This window comes from Macaca mulatta, chromosome 1, assembly GCF_049350105.2.
Source record: "Macaca mulatta isolate MMU2019108-1 chromosome 1, T2T-MMU8v2.0, whole genome shotgun sequence".
Classification (NCBI taxonomy): domain Eukaryota; kingdom Metazoa; phylum Chordata; class Mammalia; order Primates; family Cercopithecidae; genus Macaca; species Macaca mulatta.
Window position 1 is genome coordinate 1839189 of NC_133406.1, and position 8632 is coordinate 1847820.

An 8632-nucleotide genomic window follows, 5' to 3' on the forward strand; every position below is an offset into this window, starting at 1 on the left:
TTATAGCTTCATATAATTTTTGTGGTGAAAACATCGAAAATAGTCTTTATAGCAGTTTTGAAATACACATTATTTATTACAGTCACCATTCTGTGCAATTGATCACTAAATCTTATTTCTCCTAATTGAAATTTGGTACATGTTGAAGAACATTTCCCCTCTTTTTATTCACTCCATCTCCTAGCCTCTGTCACATTTTCATTCATATTAGGTAACATTAAGGTCATTATAGAAATTAACTTTTTGGTGTCCCACAACTAAATGAACATAAATAATGTTTACTTTGTTAGTAAGTTATACTAATTAGGCATAGGAAGAAATGGCAGCTGTTTTTGCCAGTAAACAAAGGATGCCCATTATTTTAAAATATTAGATATGAGTATTTTAGGTGGTAAAGTTTTAGGCCTAAAATATGTCATTGAATTTATTATCCCAGAAACCCAGCAGGTCATATTTTCTGAACATTGTAAATAACAATAGAAATTATTGACTAAAATGTTACCAGCAAGTACTATCTCACCACATGAAAACTGCACTGAAATTTTTAAATTTGTAGTTCAAATGGAAGACTCAAACAGATTCTTTTCATGGATTCAGGGAAGTGCTCATGAGGAAGCATGGTGATTGAAGCCAAAAATCTGAATTCAGGTAAATAATTCTGCCAATATGATCTCAATGGTGTAGAAAATCAGTAGTTTTGGCCATATATAGGTACTGTTCTCTGACATAGAGTACATTTATTTCAGAAATTTGTGCTAAATGTAAAATCAGTTCCCTAGTATTAAAGTTAAACTCTACAAATTATTATTACTTTACAGTATGTTGAGGAAAGGATATGTTCTATATAAAGTAACTTGAGATTTATTGTCTATTACAAAAAAAATTGTGTGAAATATATTTCACATGTACACTGTTGACATTTGTGCTTGTTGGAAAAATACTATAGATTCTACACATTTTAAATGTAGAAAGCTAAAATCCTCAGAAAGTTACAAGAATCTTTAAACGACTGTATAGCATTGAAAGTGAAAGTAAAATATGAGAATTTTCCAACTAGAGAAGCAAACGAAAGAAATCATTTAGGAAAATAATCGACTGAGAAGTAAGCGCTCCTGTTAGATATGGGTGGTCAGAGTTGCCAAATCCATGTGGGTTGCCCAACTTGCCATAAAGCAAATTTAAAAAACAGACATAAACTGCAGATGTCTGAAATGTAATATCTCCCATAAGTGAAAAGAAAGTTAAAACTTATGTTACACACAGTTATAGGACTTATTTTTTAAATGTTTAAGTCAACACAATGAGAAAAATAGGAAAAATATATATATATTACAGAGCAAAAGACTACAAGCTTGACAAGCCATATTTGAGAAAGAGCCAAATACAAACAACCTACTTAATACACAACGTATGGGTTAAATATTAAATTAGTCTCAGCTGATGAGATTAGTGAACCAAAATACTGAGCATGATTAATGTAGTTAAATACAGTGAAAAGGGAAAACAGCCCCCGACCTCAGCAGAAGGTCTAAGGCCTGGCCCCTGCCCCCCATCCCTGCCCGGAGCCCTAACCTCTGAGGCAGTCTCCAAGCCTTTGGGAGTAGCTTCTGAAGATGAGTTGGTGGTTGAATTCCTGCAGGACCACAATGTAGCCCTTGTATCCCATGCCCCTCAGACATTCAAGATGGATGAACTGGCTGAGATGCAGCAGATTGAACAGTCAAACTTCCTCCAAGCCTCCCCAGAGAGCCCCTGGTGTGGCCGACTTGGCCTTGTCTGAGAACTGGGCCCAGAGTGTCTTGCAGCTGGAGATGCTGTGGATGTAATTAGGATTGTAATGAGACAGACTGGTCCCAATCATTCATTTCTGAAGTTACAGACCCCTTGGCTGTTTCCCCCACCTGTTGGACTGAGGCATATTTGGAGCAATCGGGAGAAGCTGTGGTTGGGAGAGCCTAAGGGAGCAGCAGCTGCTGATTGTTGGACCATGAATGAGAAGGATCGGCAGCACATGGCCAATGACTTTGTGGCCAAAGGGGATGACCCCAAATTGGCTAATTCTGAGTACATCAGATGCCTGGGTTGACCATTCACAAGACCAGTAAACACAACTGCCCTTGATAGGGAGTTTGAACGTGCCAAGTCAGCTATAGAGTTGCAGGCGGAGTTGGAGGAGATGGCAAAACGAGATGCTGACGCTCACCCCTGGCTTTCTGACTATGATGACCTCACATCAGCTTCCTTTGATAAGGGGTACCAGTTGGAGGAGGAGAACCCCCCGCGTGATCACCCTCAGCCTTTCAAAGAAGGGCTGCAGCGACTTCAGGAGTGGGCCCTGTTGTGGGAAGTCAGGGACCCCAAACGGAGGGACCGGCTGAAGCCACGGCAGAAAAACATAAATTGTGAAGATTTCATGAGCATTTATTAGTTTCCCAAATTAATATTTTTATAATTTCTTATGCCTGTCTTTACTGTAATCTCTGAACATAAGTTGTGAAGATTTCATGGATATTTATCACTTCCCCAATCAATATTCTTGTGATTTCCTATGCCTGTCTTTACTTCAGTCTCTTAATCCCATCATCTTCATAAGCTGAGGATGTATGTCGCCTCAGGACCCTGTGATGATTGCATTAACTGCACAAATTGTTTAAACAATATGAAATCTGGGCACCTTGAAAAAAGAACAGGATAACAGCGATCGATGTTCAGGAAACAAGGGAGATAACCATTAGGTCAGGCTGCCTGAGAGCCAGGCAGAACAGAGCCATATTTCTCTTCTTTCAAAAGCAAATAGAAATATCGCTGAATTCTTTTTCTCAGCAAGGAACAGCCGTGAGAAAGAGAATATGTTCCTAGGGGGAGGTCTCTAAAATTGTCGCTCTGAGAACGTCTGTCTTTTATGGTTGCAGATAAGGGATGAAATAAGCCCGGGTCTCCCGTAGCGCTCCCAGGCCTATTAGGATGAGGAAATTCTCACCTAATAAATTTTGGTCAGACCAGTTGTCTGCTCTCAAACCCTGTCTCCTGATAAGATGTTATCAATGATAATGCATGCCCGAAACTTCATTAGCAATTTTAATTTCGCCTGGTCCTGTGATCTCACCCTGCCTCCATTTGCCTTGTAGTATTTTATTACCTCGTGAAGCATGTGATCTCCGTGACTCACACCCTATTCGTATACTGCCTCCCCTTTTGAAAATGACTAATAAAAACTTGCTGGTTTTGTGATTTGGGGGGCATCATGGAACCTGCCAACATGTGATGCCTGCCCTGGACACCCAGCTTTAAAATTTCTCTCTTTTGTACTCTCACTTTATTTCTCAGATTGGCCGACACTTAGGGAAAATAGAAAAGTACTCATGTTGAATTATCAGGGACAGGTTCCCCCGATAGTCCCTGCCAAATGCTGTGCTGCTTTTTGAGGCAGCTATGCAGCAGAATCCTAAGAATATGGAAGCTTGGCAGTACCTGGGTACCACCCAGGCAGAGAATGAACAAGAACTGTGAGCCATCAGAGCATTGCAGAGGTGTCTGGAGCTAAAGCCAGATAACCAACAGCACTGATGGCGCTGGCTGCAAGCTTTACCAATGAGCCTCTGCAGCAGCAGGCCTGTGAAACCCTGCTACACACCAGCCTGTGCCTATCTGGTGACACCTGCTGAAGAAGGGGCTGGTGGGGCAGGACTGGGCCCCAGCAAACATATCTTGGGATCTCTGTTGTCTGACTCCCTGTTTCTTGAAATGAAGGAGCTCTTCCTTGCAACTGTGCAACTGGACCCTATATCCATTGACCCCAATGTGCAGTGTGGCTTGCAGGTCCTTTTCAACCTGAGTGGAGAGCATGACAAGGCCATGAACTGCTTCACAGCTACCCTCAGTGTTCGTCCCAATGACTATTTGCTGTGGAATAGAAACCAGAGTGAAGAAGCAGTAACTGCATACCGCCAGGCCCTTGAGCTCCAGCCTGGCTGTATCCAGTCCCACTGTAACCTGGGCATCGGCTGCATCAACCTGGGGCTCACTGGCAGGCTGCAGAGCACTTTCTGGAGGCCCTGAACATGTGGAAGAAAAGCCAGAGCCCTCAGGGTGAAGGAGGTGCCATGTCAGAGAACACTTGGAGCACCCTGCGTTTTGCATTCTGTGTTAGGGCCAGAGCGACGCCTGTGGGGTGGCTGATGCCCGGGATCTGTCCACCCTCCTAACCATGTTTGGCCTGCCCCAGTGACAGTGGGATGGGCTGCCCTGTGAGTGTCTGCCTAGACAGTTCCCCCCTCTGGATGTGATGTGAGTCCCTCTCCCCAAATGCACCTACCAAGCGGGTGGGCTGATGACCATAAGTGGTAAGGCCTTTCAGAAGCTGCCTCCACATAGGGCTGGGTAGTCCGTGTTCTAGTTCCTACATAATCATAGGAAAACACGGCTTGTTTTCTCTGCGTCCTTTCATAATTGAAGGGCTGTACATCCAGCTACGGAGCTCTCTGCTCATCATTCTTGAGGATGCTTTTTGCGGAGGACCCAATGATCTAGGCTAACTGTTGTCATCAGCTGCCATTTCTGATAGGGTCTACCGCATGTGTCATGTCTCTCCTTTCCCCACTGTTACTGGGAATTGGTAATAGTTCAGTTTAAGTAGGAGCTTCATCTGCTGTGGCCTCCAATGATGACTGGGATCAGGTGTTAGGAGTTGGCCTGTCAGATGGAATTGTTTATTTGGCTCTGCAGAGCTGAGTTTTGGTAGGGGTGCTCATAGTTCTGTCATTCTTGGACCTCTCCTGGCTGAGCTCTGATTCCCTGTGAGTACGATGCTGATGCAGAAATGCTGTGTCGTCATCCCAGCAGTCCTCAGGAGCTGCCAGGGCCAACTGTTACAGAGTGTCTGGGTGTGGGGTGGGAGGAAGGTTCACTTGTGAAATGAGGCTGGGTGGGAGTGGGGAGGGACTAGATCAGATGATATCAAGAGCTCTGTTTTGGGGCCTTGGTGGGAGAACAGAGCAAGTGGGAAGGGGGTGTGATGAACGCAGCAATCCCTCCTCCTCTTAGAAGTACCTGTGAATAGGAATTGGGCTAACTCTTCTACTAGGTTGGTTCAGAGATTGCAGTCTTGCCAAATTTCTAGCAAAGAGCAGGTTCAGTGTTACCATAAGCCTTTGCTGTACCTCTTAAAATGTTTCTAGGGGAAAGCATTGGAAAGTCCCCTTCCCCCATATTGTCTTCAGAAGGTGAAAACTGAGGGAAGATGAAGGAGCAGCTTGGATTCTTCTCAATTGTCCCCTGCATGGGGAGATACACTAACCCCCAGAAATGACTGCTAAGCCTCTTGCCTTGTCTTTAGTGGCTAATGATCCGACATATATATATATGTATATTTTAACTACCATGGTCCCAAGATTCCTTTCTGAAATTTATTTTTCTTCGTAAGAATATGTATAAATGATTTACAAATAAGACTAAAATATTTGTTTAAAAAGAAAGAAAGAAAGACACAGAAAGAAAGAAAAAGAAAGAAAGAAAGAAAAAAGAAAAGAAAGAAAGAAAGGAAGGAAGGAAGGAAGGAAAGAAAGAAAAGAAAGAAAGAAAGCAGCCAGGCACGGTGGCTCATGCCTGTAATCCTAGCACTTTGGGAGGCCAAGGCAGGCGGATCATGAGGTCAGGAGTTCAAGGCCAGCCTGGCCAACATAGTGAAACCCTGTCTCTACTAAAAATACGAAAAATTAGCCGGGTGTGGTGGTGGGCGCCTGCAATCCCAGCTACTACAGAGGCTGAGGCAGGAGAATCACTTGAACCTGTGAGGCAGAGGTTGCAGTGAGCCAAGATTGCACCATTGCACTCCAGCCCAGGTGACACTCCAAGACTCCATCTCAAAAAAAGAAAACGTAAAACAAATACATATATCTATGAAGACTAGAATGCTAGAATGAGAAGGAATAGGACAAATTTCTTTTTTTACGGGATATATTAAAATAATTTGAATAATGCCTTTAAGAGTTGGTGGTTTGTAAGTTTCTACACTGAAAACCTGACATAAATGCTTGAATTCAGAAATGCAGTGTGTCAAAAAGTGAAAAAAAAAAATTACTTAAAAGAAATAAGCTGGATAACACCAAAGAGAAGAAAAATACTAAAAATCAGTGTAATGATGAGAGCAAAATTTCTACAGCTTTTATAAATCTCAAAACATAAATAGGAATAGTGCTAAGAGAAATTATTTATTAAAGCTAGAAGTAGATACTAGGCTAAAATACCTTTAACAAAAAAGGGTAAATTAAAATATATTTTTAAAACCCTGAGTGATTTGTTTACCAATAGGAGCTTTTTAAAAGTGTACTTCAAGAAGAAAAAATAATGTTTTGTGTATAAGATTAAAAATGAAAGTGTGGCCAGACTCGGTGGCTCACACTTGTAATCCCAGCACTTTGGGAGGCTGAGGCAGGTGGATCACGAGGTCGAGATCAAGACCAGCCTGACCAACATGGTGAAACCCGTCTCTACTAAAAATACAAAAATTAGCCACACATGATGGTACGCGCTTTTAATTCCAGCTACTCAGGAGGCTGAGGCAGGAGAATCGCTTGAACCCAGGAGGCAGAGGTTGCAGTGAGTGGAGATCACGCCACTGCACTCCAGCCTGGGCAACAGAGCGAGACTCCATCTCAAAAAAGAAAAAAGAAAAAGAAAGTGTAAGAGACTTGTTTTGGAAATATCAAACCCTGATGGACATTGAACTAAAGAAATTAGACTTTGGCAGCATCAAGTAAACTATTTAAATATAATGCAATTGCTATTTAATTGATTGCATTTAAGTCAGTTAACAAATCCTGTGCTATTTGCATAGTTTAACTGGTGGCAGAAAAATCTATTTCTCTTCAGAAGATTTTTGTCCCAGTACAACCTTGTTAAAAATGGGTGGGGCACTTTGATAGAAATATTTTTTAGGATATTGATGATTCTTCCGTCAGGACTGATTTGTACCAAAAGACAGACAGTGGCACAGAGAGTGACCAGAGGCATCTGGACATCCTGGATGACTGGGCCATGAACCCATCACGTGCTTAAGCAGGATGAAGTAATAATGTCCACTGAGTACATGACCACAGAGCAACTCACCAGAAGACACAGGCTGGTCTGCGTGGCCCTTTTCTCTGGGGAGGCTCTTGGGGAACGGCTGGTGTTGCAAAGGCTCCGGTATCACCTCTCATGCCTGAACAAGAGAATGACCACGTACATACTGGAGAGCAGCATGATTCCTACAAAGAAAATATTCTGAAATAATATTAGAATAAAAAACAGTCCCCTGAGAATGGAGCTCATTGGAGAAAGTGAGCAGAAGTCACTGACACTCGGTAAATTGAATTGGTCTGGGTCACACTGAAACAAGCTACAGTACAGATGATCATGCTACTACTGGAAGATAATTTATGTTTTTGTTAAGTCTCACCTACCACAAGATGCTAGGGCTGACGGTGGTGGCCTGGAGCATGCTCAGGAGGCAGGTGGTGGTGACGGCCAGACCCCTCATCACCTTGTTCATGTAGAATAGTGCTTGACATTTGAGGTCCTCCCAAAAATTCAGTGACTCAAACACTGTCTAAAGAGAAAAAAATCCACTACAGTGGGGTGCGTCATTGAGTGAACAAAAGTCAAGTGACAGGTGATCAGGTCGTGCTTCGGCCTGTGATCCAGGAGTGTGAAGATGAAGAAGAAAAGGAGAAAGGTGTTGACTGGGACTGCAACGTCAGCTTGAAAATAACGTGTTCTTAATAATGAACTTTATGTATTTTTCATGTTTTACTTTTTTTTTTTTTTTCAAGACAGGGTCTTGGTCTGTCACCCTGGCTGAAGTGCAGTGGTACAATAATAACTCATTGCATTCTGGACCCCCTGGGCTTAAGTGGCCGCCTGCCTCCCTCTCCCAAACAGCCAGGATTCCAGGTGAAGCTAACTGTAGTGCTGTTGGAGTCTCGCGATGCTGCCAGGCTTGTCTTGAGCTCTTGGCCTAAAGTGATTCTCTTACCTTGGCCCCCCAAAGCACTAGAATTACAGGTGTGAGCTACTTCACCTGGCCAGAAATTGGCTTTGTACATCAGAAAAATCCCAAAAGATCTCACATCATCATTGTTAATTCTGCATTAGTGAAAATTATCACAAATCACTTTTTTTTTTTTTTTTTTTTTTGAGACGGAGTCTCGCTCTGTGGCCCAGGCTGGAGTGAGTGGCGCGATCTCAGCTCACTGCAAGCTCCGCCTCCCGGGTTCCCGCCATTCTCCTGCCTCAGCCTCCCGAGTAGCTGGGACTACAGGCGCCCGCCACCTCGCCCGGCTAGTTTTTGGTATTTTTAGTAGAGACGGGGTTTCACTATGTCAGCCAGGATGGTCTCGATCTCCTGACCTCGTGATGCACCCGCCTCGGCCTCTCAAAGTGCTGGGATTACAGGCTTGAGCCACCGCGCCCGGCCACAAATCACTTTTATTGTTTTACCCTCTTAATCTTGATAAGCCGTATCTCATATAAATTATTGATAATCCAGCCTCTGCATTATTTTCTACACCAATTAGTATATGAAATACCAACACATTTCTTATAAGATGCATACTATGTATCTGTCTATTCCTGGGTATAGTTACCCATGGTA

The 8632-nt window shown here is 43.1% G+C and overlaps 2 pseudogenes; one reads left to right on the forward strand and one right to left on the reverse strand.

Annotated features, from left to right (window-relative positions):
- Positions 1–1330: 1330 nt before the first annotated feature.
- LOC106995302 (peroxisomal targeting signal 1 receptor-like) lies at positions 1331–4343 on the forward strand (annotated as a pseudogene).
- Positions 6802–7764, reverse strand: MACMULV1R-PS1003 (vomeronasal 1 receptor macMulV1R-ps1003 pseudogene; annotated as a pseudogene).